Genomic DNA, 12,177 nt, shown 5'->3' on the forward strand with positions numbered 1-12,177 from the left:
ATGAATATACGTATGTACACACACACACAAACACACACGCACACTCCTCTCTTTTTACCCTACAGTTCCTTTGTGCAAATCTTTTGGTTTCCTTTTTTAGGGTTTTGATGGTATTCCTGAGTATATAAGTGGGTTCTCTGTTTCTTGTGCCTTCTCCTGGATTCCTTTCCTTCCTTTTGTTTTGTCCAGTTGTGATGTGTTAGGTTTTGTTTTATCTTATTAATTTTTTTCTATTATTATCACATAGAAAACTCATTCCTAATGAGACTAAAATGGTGTGGATCAGGAGGTAGGGAGGAGCTGGGAGGAGTAAAGGGAGAGGAAACCATAATCAGGATATGTATGTGTGTGGGGGAGCATCTATTTTCAATAAAAGGAAGCACAAAAAGCAGGGTGTGGAAACAGGAGCCAGTAATCCTAGCACTGAGGAAGCTGAGACAGGAGAATTCCAGCCAATATAGCCAGCTGACAATTCTCAAGCTTCATTGAAAAATCCTGTCTAAGCTGAACAGTGACTGGGGAAGATACTCAATGTTGACCTCTGGTCTCTCTCCACACACACTGACAAATTCACATGAGCATGTATACACACACGCACACACACACACACACACACTCACACACTCACACATTTTCCACAAATCCTTTCATCAAAATCTTGTATAATAATTGAAAGCCTGGGGCTGTATCTAAGTTCTTGCTTAGCATGCACAGAGTCCTGAATATGATCCCCAGAACCACACTATACCTGATGTGTATTCCTGTACTCTCAGCCTTTAGGAGGTAGAGGCCAGAAAAACAGGAGCTCAAGATCATCCTTGATTGTACAGAGTGTTCAAGATAATCCTGTGCAACGTGAGACCCTATTTTAAAAAGAGCCAGAATTTCACTATGAATTCTGCAACTTTTCCTCTTCAGAGCAATTGTTGGGAAGAAAGCCAATCACACCACCTCTCGGGGTTTTCATTAGTTTGCTAGAAAAATCCTTACACATTTCTTACTTCCTGCCTCTGACACTTCCCTGTATGAATATTCTCACTGACTTTCATGGTTCTATAGCTTTTCGGTGAAGATGGTCACCTGATTAATTAGCTACAAAACTACACAGGAAACTATAAAGCAGACGCCCAATTGCATGGCTTGTGTAATGTATTATTCATTCAGCACACTGCGATGACACATTTGCAGGAGGTTTTGTGCTCAAGATTTCCAGCAAGGTGTTGGTAGTGATGTGTTTGGTAGCAGCAGGGACCACACAGAGTACACACTCTCATTATAAACTCTTTCTTCACCACCCCATTTAGAGGAATGGAAGTGAATTGGAAAAAGAGGATGATTTGAGGATTCCAAAATGTGTACTGACTCCCATTCCCTGCCATTTGACAGGGCACTGGCAAGAATCAGATGTTAAATGGGGAAAAATGGTTTAGGTTGTTCTTTGCCTGAAAGCCCACAGAGGGGTCAGAACAGACCCAGCTGGGAGGAGACAGTTCCCCATCAGTGTTCAATAAGCTTTGGATTCTGTGCAGGGCAGCAAACCCAGCATGCACTCTGTCTATGGGCTGGAGAATGAACCAGAAGCTACTCAGAGTGAATAAGGCTCCTGACCAATAAAAACACTTTTCCAGCTGAAAGCCAAGGCCACCTTCAGAAGGGGAGACACTTAGAAGCAGACAGACCATCTCCAGAGAATGGGTGGGTGTCACTGGAGACATTCTCAGGATCAAGGGATGAATGGATTCCAGAAGTCCATTCTTCTATGATAGCCATTTCCTTATTCTCGCTGCACAAAAGGCTCCCTGCACAGCCCAAAGGCCACCTTGTCACCAGACATGACCCTAAGAAGTATGCTTTAAGAGGATATATTTTTTCAAAGGCCACTTGCACATTTGTGTCCCCTGACCCTCTGGGGAAGGTGCTGTCCTCTGGCTACCTGTGCAAATGTATTCCAGAGCAAGGGTTGAGAGTCAGCAGCAAATCAATAGCATTGCACATGGTGCTGCCTGGGGAGTGACTTGAGCTCTCACCCGAAAATCCATTTTGACAGAAGGGCAACATGACAGTGAGGTGACAGGCATGCTGGTGCATGACGCTGAACACTACTGTCTGAGTGACATGTGGAAGAAGTTGTGTAGATGCTGAGGAATGCAACCGTGGTTTCCACCGACAAGCCACTGTATCCAAGTGAACACATCAATATGGGCTCAGTTGCTGTCAGTTGAGAGAGCTGTACAGCCCAGCTCTTGCGCAGAGATGCAGTTCAGAGTCCTGCTTGACCTCCTTTTTGCCTGCAGTAGCATCTTCTAGTGACTGGAGCTCCTTATCTGTTCTACTAGATGGGAAGTGAATGGTCTCACAGCATGGGGGACCTATCCAGTTCCCTTTAAGTTAGGTGTCATGGAATGCATGTCCAATAATCAGCTTGATGGTGATGCAGCTGGCATGGATGCATGAAAGTGTTACTAGACTGTAAATGGCAACCGTTTTAATTTGGAATCAATAACCAATAGAGTAATTTTAATTATGTTAGATGCCTACTTAGCTGGGATTCCAGTATTTCCTTGTTCTCTCGTCTTTATTATACATATGTATATATAATATATATGAATGTATGTATGTATATTCATGTGTGTGCAACTACATGTGTACATATGCAGAAGGTTGTCTATGGTAGTGAGGGAGTCAACTTTGGGTGACATCCTTCTTCTTCATCTTTGTTTTTGAGACAGTCTGTCATTGAACCTGAAGCTTACAGACTCAGATAGCATTGGTGACCTATGTGCTCTAGGGGTCCTATCTCTGCCTCCCCCATGCTAAAATCACAAGCTTGTACCATAGCACCCAGCACTCACACAGTTGGGGTGGGCGATCCAGCTTAGATCCTTGTGTGTGCACAGGAAGTAATTTTAATGGCTTGAGCCATCTTCCCAGAACCCAATCATTCCCCATCTAAATGTCATTTGTTCAAATTGGACAGCGACCAGCTATGGCTTTGTATTTCCCTACCCAGATATGCTCATCTTATGGCAGGATCAAGGTTATCAGGGTGCCCAGGGAGCACCTACCATGGAGCAGGCTGACTTCTTTTCTAAATCCCTCTCAGCGTTAGGAACAAGCCCACAATTCACCTATACACTAAATGAGTAATTGACATTTGTCTGCATTGTACTCAGGTGAACATTTGCATAACTCTTTCAGTTGCCACCCACAAATTGCCTCAAATACTTTCTTGTGCCACAAGACCTACTGAACTAGAATTCTTCAATCTTTTAGTCCAAAGAGGGTACACAACATGCTCCAGGTCACACAGTGGGCAGTGAAGATAGGGTTCACACCATACCACTCTAGGTTGGCTGCCAGTCCTGATCTAATAGCTGCTCACATGAGTGTTGAGCTTTGAGTTTTAGAAATTCACTTCTCTGTATGAGAATTCTTTCCAAACTCTGAGCTAAAATTGGTGTAAAGTTGACTTTGGATAACTTAGCCTCCTCCAGGATAAGAATTACATCTATTCCATGCACCTGCTGTTTTTATATGCAATCCACCAAGTGCCTTCTCTGACTCCCAAGTAGAAGGGGGAGTCCAGCAACAGGTGAGCCCTCGTCATTGTGTAACACATCTCATCCTAGGACTCTAAGTACTTTTGGCCCACTGTGGAGCCATGAGTAGTGCCACAATCAGTGTGAGCAAGGCCAGAACAGGTTCTTCCCTTCACAGCATTTCTGTAGTCCATGGATCAAATATACCTGACCTTGGCCCTGCCTGTGAATGAGCTGTGCTTCTGTGTTCCAGGTGCTTCTATTGTGCGTCTATGTCTTTAGTCACATAGACATGACTTATATCTCAGTGGCTGTAGAGAAACTCCCCCGTGGTCAACTCTCTGATTGCTGTCCTTGTACCCAGCTACGGATGATCTGTCTCCCAGCCAGTGACATTTATCCTGGCAATCTGCAGGAATGGAGGCACATGTGACATTCTCATCCTGGCAACGCCAGCCTGCCAACACAGGTTTGCCCTGGATGTCCTGGTTGGATCTGCTTTGAAGGCTCCTTTGACAGCCAGTATCAGGGTACTCAGATAACAGGAAAGGGGAGACCCCGTTGGCATTTAGAGAGGAGGAAGCTAAGAGCTGCCTTGGCATCAGGAAGCTCAGCCTTCTTCCCCACTGACACCAGAACTACAGTGTGTTCTGAGTCTCTGCCACCTTTCTGGCTCTGGCTCTGGGGTCTCACTTTCCTTTCCGTCACATTACAAGCAAGTGCCACCCTGCATCCTGGCACTTCCTGTCTCAGTGCTAAAAGATCAGGCAGGGAGCAGCTGCTCCTGTCACTGTCAGGGCAAACAGGGGTTTAATAATGGCGCCTGCCATCATTCTCACAGAGCTTCTGCTTCCAGGGCGTTTAGGGAAGATTAACAGATTGACATGTCCCTTCCAGGCGCTGGGTTCCTTTGCAGAACCTCTTTTAGGTTTAAGGGCTTGTTCGACAGCAGAGAATGTTGTGTGCCTACAATATCATTCATCAGGTGAATTAATTGCATTAACTTGCACTTGAAGTTGCAAACTTTAGGAGACAGGACACACACAAATCAATGATTTTTAAGGCTTTTTTTGGACATTAATAAAAATCACTTTACTCTAATTAACTAACAAATAAAAACGACGCATAGCTGGATTAAGGAAGCTATTCAAATACCTGCCTAGCCCTAAACGCTATACATCTTCAGTAAACAGAATAGCCACTCTGATACCCTGGAACTTTGTTTAGGGTTTTATGAATTTACCATCAATCAGTATATATATATATATATATATATATATATATATATATATATATATATATATATTTCTTGTTATTTTACTACCTAAAAAGATGAATTCACTTACCTAACCTGGGAGAAAATAAAATAAAATAAATAAAAACTATGGTCAAGTCAAAATTAGAAGAGAAAAGCTTTATATCTTCTTTCATGATAGATAAAGGCATGTTGCCTGCATTCAGTCCTTCTTCACCAACCAGTCCTTCCCTCTCTTGGTATCCTTTTGAAATCGTAGACTTTACCCACACTTACACATGTAAGAATGTGTGTGTGTGTGTGTGTGTGTGTGTGTGTGTGTACGTATATATGAATGTTATAGGCTAGACTCCTAGTATGAGAGAGAACCTGTGAATTTTGTCTTCTGAGTATGGTTCACCTCTATTAATATTATATTTTTCAAGTGCAGCCATTTTTCCACAAATTTGCTTTTCCTTATAGCTGAATGACATTCCATTTTGGACGAAACTGAAACAAGCATGCAGTATGGCTTGCATGTGTCAAGGAAGGACGGAGGTCACCAGATTCCCTCTCAGAAGTGCAATAACTATGTCAAAGTCTGGTGCTTCCTTTAAGAGGGCTGGTACCCTGTGGAGTTACAGCCATAAGCTACAAATGACATATGGAAATAGAGGCCCCACAGAACACACCCTGTGTTATCTGATGTAAGCTGCAGAGTACACACACAGGCCTCTCCAGGCTGCGGTACTGCCTGCCTTCCACAGTCAGACAAACAAGTGTCTGCAAAGTCCAGAGACTTCCGTGTACAACAAGGAGTGAAAAGAGTCTGTTGGCTGGGCAGTGGTGAATAGAAAATTCCCACAAACCTTCTCAGGAGTCTCAAAACTTAGTTTTTATAATACTGTGTTTTGCAAAAATGGGCTTAAGCTCTATACAATGCATAGTGAAGTTTCAAGGGAACTGGTTTGAACCTGCCGGAAACAGTAGGGCAGGGGCAACCTAGCTTAGCTAAGGGCTCTTTGTATAGAAAGGGGTAGTGTGTAGCAGAAGAGTCAAGCAACTGATGGCCTGGTAGTGCAGATGCTGAGCACCTAGTGTCTGTATCCTTGTTCCAAGGGAGCCTTGCTGGAGCCGGACTTTGCTGGCCACGTAACAGTAGTTGGTGAAGTAGCAAGTTCTCTCAGGTAGCAAGTTCCCTTTATAACTCGGACCATTGCAAACAACACTGGGTGTTTTGTTTTGGAGTTGTTGTTGCTCTTGTTCTCGTTTCAACCCTGGGGACTCACAGTGACTACAAAAAGTTCTCATGGCTGACATGACCCTTTTATCAAAGCTGAAGTCCCCGTGTCATCCCAGAATCAGTTAAATACAAATCCTTTGGTGAGTGACACTGTATCTCCAGCGATCTGTTGAGGACAATAAATTAACATAACGAAGACAGAGACAAAGTTTTGTGAGGGTGCAGTCAATGGTCTTGTGCATCTGTTACCATGTGCAGGTCAGAAATGAAGGCCAGAAATAAAAACAAAGGTTTGAATTCTAGCATCGCTTGGCAAGGGCGTGCACATGCGTGGCCCTGGCTAAGTCCTCCAGAGCTCCAAAGGACATTTTTCCAGTCCAGGCAGTGGTGGCACACGCCTTTAATCCCAGCACTAGGGAGGCAGAGGCAGGCGGATTTCTGGGTTCGAGGCCAGCCTCGTCTACAGGGTAAGTTCCAGGACAGCCAGGGCTACACAGAGAAACCCTGTCTTGAAAAAACCAAACCAACCAAACAAACAAAACCCCAGAAAACCATAGTTTGTAAAGGTGAAGATTCAGCCACTCTCATGAGGAAAATGAATGAAAAGCCACGTTGGAAGACAGAATGAATGGGGCTGTCCTTATTTGTGGAAGATTTGACTGGCATGTGGGAAATCTCAGAAAATCTGCAGAAAACTCTTAGATTGAATAGTAGCAAGGTCAGATGACTGCAGAACTTTTTTAAAAAAAAAAACGTTTTGAAGTTGGCAGAAAAGTAATTTATGACATTTAAATTCACACTCCTTACTTTGTTTTAATTTTCTCCCCCTGTCCTAAAGCCCTCCTACATCCTCTTTTTCCGTCAGGCTGTTCCTCCTTCTCCTCAAATGGTCCCTACTTCTGCTCTCATATCTCATGTATTGCCCTATCTCCCCTCTTAGAAGCTTTTCTTTTCCTTGTCAATCATGCTTTTTGTACAAGCAATGAATACGAGGCCACTAATATTTTAACGATTACAGTAGTGCTTCCTACGTGTTCAGGTGTAACTATAGCAAAAGATCGGACAATGAAAACTATAATATCCCGATGAAGAGGCATAGCCAGAAAGGGTTCACCTGTGCACACACGCAACCCTGGATGTGCTGACCATGACCTTCCCAGCTCAGTGACCTACAGCTTCACCTCAGCAAGATGTAAGGAGGCATCCGTGAGCTGACTGTACAAGTATTCAAAGATAAAGAGTCAAAATAGCCAAAACAGCTGAGCAAAATCAAAGATCTCACTAGACCTGACTGTAAAACTTTATGTAAGTTACAGGAATCAAAATGATGTGATTTTGTGTTCTGAAAGGAAAGATGCATTCACTGGTGGAACAAAGTTAGAAACAGATGGAAGAAAGTATGATCAACTGATGTTTGACCAGATACAAAGGAACTCTTTTCAACACATGCATTCACAGACAAAAAGGATCGTTTCATTGTCTCTCTCTCTCCCTTTTCACAAAAGTTAACTCAGAATACACCACCAATAATAACGACGTTAAAACTCAAAGTTTTCAGGAAAGAGAAGAACAGAACCACGGACATCATCTACTTTAGTTAGAGCAGAAGGCTTTTAGAGAACATTGTAGAAAGGAAAGGACTAAGTAGAAAAATTGTCTGTCATCCACATAACAGAAAGAGGGGTTGTATGGAGAACGTGTAAGAAGAAGCTCCTAATTCAATAGCAAGGAGCAGACTAAAACAATTAAAAGAGAGAAAATGGGGCTGGAGAAAATGCCCCATGGTTGACTCTGGCCCTAAGGGATCCTATATTTCTGACCTCTGTAGGCACGTGGTGTATGCATGGTGCATATGGGTATCTGCCAACAAAAATCACATGCATAAAATAAACAAAATTTTAAAAACCAACTTAAACAAACAACAACCAAAAAGATGGGCAAAATAATTTGAGCCCAAGTTGTACCAGGGAGGCCACAGGGATATTACCATGGGATCTAAGCCCATGGGTGTGGGCAAAACCAGAGGCTGGCATGATGCAAAGCAGCTGGAAGTCCTGAGGATTAGAGAGTCAATGCAATAGGACCAGCCACGCCGGAACACAGACAGTTTCTTAGAAAGAAAAGTAGAAAGAGGCTCAAGCAGGTGGAGGGATGGAGGGAGTGTGGGGGGCAGCATTTGTAGTCTAGGAGAGAGGACTCACAACAGGTTTGCCACTGCTGGTGCCTTCCTCTGTGACTTCGGTCCCAAGGGTGAATGGACATTGGGTTGTTAATCCTCCAGCCTGTGGTGCCTTGTTATGGTAGCCCTAGCAGATGATTGCAGACGTCTTCTGGAGTTGCGTTAGTGGCACCAATCAGGGTCTAGATACTACTCCCCACCTCAATCCGAGCCAGGAGCTATGAAAAGGGTTAAGCAAAACATTGTGAAACCCGGTCAGGTCTCCGCTGTCTGCTTAAAAGTTGATTCTCTGGATTTTACATGAATTTTTAATTTCAGATGACACCTTTGACTAGAAGTGACAGCAGATCAGATCATTTGTGTAATTACAGCAACAATAATGGAGGAGAGAGCGGGGCTCTCACAAGAATAGAAAACATGAACTGGATCTGCACTGGCTGAGGCTGGCAACTGGAGCTGTGGCAATCTCCAGACTCCCAGAGTGACAAGGATACCCCAGCATCACAGCTCTGTAAAACCTGGGACAAGCTTAGGCAATGGCTGCTATAAATTCCTGGGGGGTGAGGATCAATATTTTCTGCAAAACATGATTTGGGGGTAGAAAAGAAAGGAATGTCAACATGAAGGTACCAGATAAATATTACTCAAAACAGCCAGAATGGACCCAGCTAGGTTCACAGGTTGAGCAGCCATTCACCCGATCATCACCTAGGGGCTGTGGGGTGCTCGGGGAGTCTGCCTTTCCTTTCTGATATGCTTGAGACTTATCAGTGACAACAAATGAGATGATAATCTGCCCTCAAAGTGCGAGTCTTCCAAAGAAGAGGTTTCAAAATGACTGAGTTCACTCCCATAGCACAAAGTACCAGCGTGCTAACCTGTTCAGAAAGTGAAAGCAAAGAAGGCAGCCTATAGGCGGAGCTACTGGCAATGTACACTACTACTGTACAAAAAGAGATAAGAGAAGAGTGTCGGCATAGAAAGACAGGTTTAGAGAAACAAACAAACAAACAAACAAACCTTCCAGGGCTGGGACGATGGGTATGTGGGTTAAAATGTAGCTGAATAAGCCTGATGATCCAGGTTTGATTCCCAGATTCCATGTAAAAAGCTCTATGCAATGTTAAGTGTAAGGAATCCCAGCATTTCAACAGCAACAGGAGAGGTGAGGATGGGAGAGTCACCCAGAAGCCCCGGGGGGCCAGCTAGCTTGAAGTCTGCATCCTAGCAAGAGAACAGTAGGCACTGTGTCAGTAAGGGGAGGAGGAGCTGGCTCCTCAAAGTTGTTCTCTGACCCCACACATGTGCTTCACATTCACATGCACACAACAAATAAATAAATAAATAAATAAATACTTAAGCATAAAAAAGAAAGCAAGAATAAAAAAGAAAAAAATAAGTAAGAGCACATGTCCTGTTTGTGGCTGCTTAGTCAGGAAGATTGCAGTGAATTAGCCTTATTTTAGTAAAATGTGCCCTGTGAAAATTACAGGCAAAGTTCTCTGCACTCTGAAGGATGTCTGCTATCAGGCTGCTGGTGCTAACATCCTGCAATCAATTGCTCATAGCTCCGAGTCATCAGGTAGCTTGAGAGCAAGCAGCCCCTTCTGTAGTAATGACAAGAGAGGTTGTGGGAAGCATAACTAGCAGTCTCCTTTAACAGGTTTGATGGCCAGCATCTAAGCTCAGTTTCAGAATGGGGGACTGTAGCTATGATGGAGGTCAGGTTTCTCAGTGAGCTAAGCAATATTTAGCTCTGGGGCAGGAGGGCCTCTGTGTCTGGGGGTTCCTCCCTTACACAGGCTCATGCTCAGCTTGAAGGGGACCTGTGCTAAGTGCTTGGGAATTTTTTTTTCTCATCTTGTTATTTAGTGAAAACCTTTCCTATGACTTTTCTGATTTACTGCACCATAAATGGAAATGAGAAATACCTTTCTCGTCTTGACAACTAATGCCTTGCTCAAAAAAGTCAAGCCAAATGCCAAAGAGCTGATGGCAGTCGATCTGCGTGTATCTAGAACAATGGCCCTCTTCCTGTTGAGGTACTTAACCTGGATGCAGAGTTGCTAGCTGTGTGGATTAGTTTTTACATTGACTCAACACAGACTAGAGTCATTTTGGAAGACAGAGCCTCAGCTGACAAAGTTCCTCGCCAGATTGGCCTGTGGGGCAAGCCTTTGGGTACATTTTCTCGGGTGACGATTGCTGTGGGAGGGGCCGGCTGACTGGCAGTTGTTTGGGGAGGTTTAGGGACTGTGGAGTTTTCGGAGGAGGTTTATCATTGGAGATACAAAGACTCGCAGCATTTCCGGTTCGGTCTGTCTGTTTCCTTTTATGGTTTGAGGAGATGAGCTCTCAGCTTCCTGTTCTATCAGACATCACCCTGGGCAAGCATCAACCAAAACAAACTCTAGCTTAAGTTGCCTTAGTGGCACTGTTTATCACAGTAACAGAGAAGGACTAGTGCAGCCTCCCCATTTTTCTACCACTTGACTGACAGGATACAGAAGAGAAGACAGTAATAGACAAGCACCTCTCAGAGATTGCCTCTACATCCAGGATACCCACTGCTGAACTGCCAGAGTAAGAGCAACTTTCCAGACAAGGAAAGCAAAGCAATTCGAGCCAGTCAGGCAAAAGCAAAGCCAAAGGTTCTAGTAGATAGGACAACAATAAAAATAAAAAAACAAAAAACCAAAAAACAAAACCAACAAAAAACTAGAAAAAAACCCCAGGATTCTCAGGTAGGTTCAGTTTGTTTTCAGTAAAATATTGGATCCAATAACACATAAAAAAGATAGCCACCATGATCAAGTAGGCTCATCTGAGAGATTCAGGGAAGGTTCAATGTATGCCAATTGATAAGTATATAATTGATAAGTATAATCCACCATATAAACAAATGGGAAGGCAAGAATCACATGATCATCTCATTAGATGCAGAAAAGGCATTTGACAAAATCTAACATCCCTTCATGATAAAAGTCCTGGGAAGATTAGGGATAACAAGGACATACCTGAAAATAATAAAAATGATTTATAGCAAGCTCATAAGCAACTTAAATGGAGAGAAACTCAAAGCCATTCCAGTAAAATCAGGAGCAAGATAAGTTTGTTCACTTTGTCAGCTAGAGTAATAAGACAACTAAAGAAGATCAAGGAGTTAAAAGTGGAAAGGAAGAGGTCAAAGTATTGTTATTTGAAGATCATATGGTACTATGTGTAAGTGAACCTAAAAATTCCACTGGAAAACACAGTAGATAAACACTTTCAGCAGAGTATCAGGATACAACATTAACTTATAAAAATCAGTAGCCTTCCTATATACAAACAACAAATGAACTGAGAAAAAAAATCAAGAAACAACACCTTTCATAATAACCTGAAATAATATGAAATATCTTAGGAGTAACTCTAACCAAGAAAGTGAAAGTCTTGTACAATAAAATACTTTCAGGCTTTAGGGACAGAGATTAAAGAAGATATCAGATGGAAAGATCTCCCATGCTCAAGAATCAGTAGGGTTAATATAGTAACGATGGTCATCTTATCAAAAGCAATCTACAGAACCAATGCAATCTCCATTAGAATTCCTACACAATTCTTTACAGATCTTGAAAGGATAATCTTCAGCTTCATAAGGAAACAGAAAAGCCCAGGATAGTTAAATCAACACTGAACAATGGAGGAATTACTGGAAGTATCACCAGTCCCAATTTCAAGTTGTACTACAGAACTATAGTAATAAAAACTACATGGTATTGACACAAAAACAGACATGTTGATCAGTGGAATTGAACTGAAGACTTAGACATATGTCCACACACATATGGACTTGATTTTTGACAAAGAAACCAGAAACACACACTGGAAAAAAGGCAAGCATTTTCAACAAAGGTGCTTGCTGATCAAACTGAATGGCTGAGGACAGAAGAATGACAATTGATCCATATTTATCACCCTGCACAAAACTCAACTCCAA

The sequence above is a fragment of the Mastomys coucha genome, unplaced genomic scaffold, assembly GCF_008632895.1.
Source record: "Mastomys coucha isolate ucsf_1 unplaced genomic scaffold, UCSF_Mcou_1 pScaffold21, whole genome shotgun sequence".
NCBI lineage: Eukaryota > Metazoa > Chordata > Mammalia > Rodentia > Muridae > Mastomys > Mastomys coucha.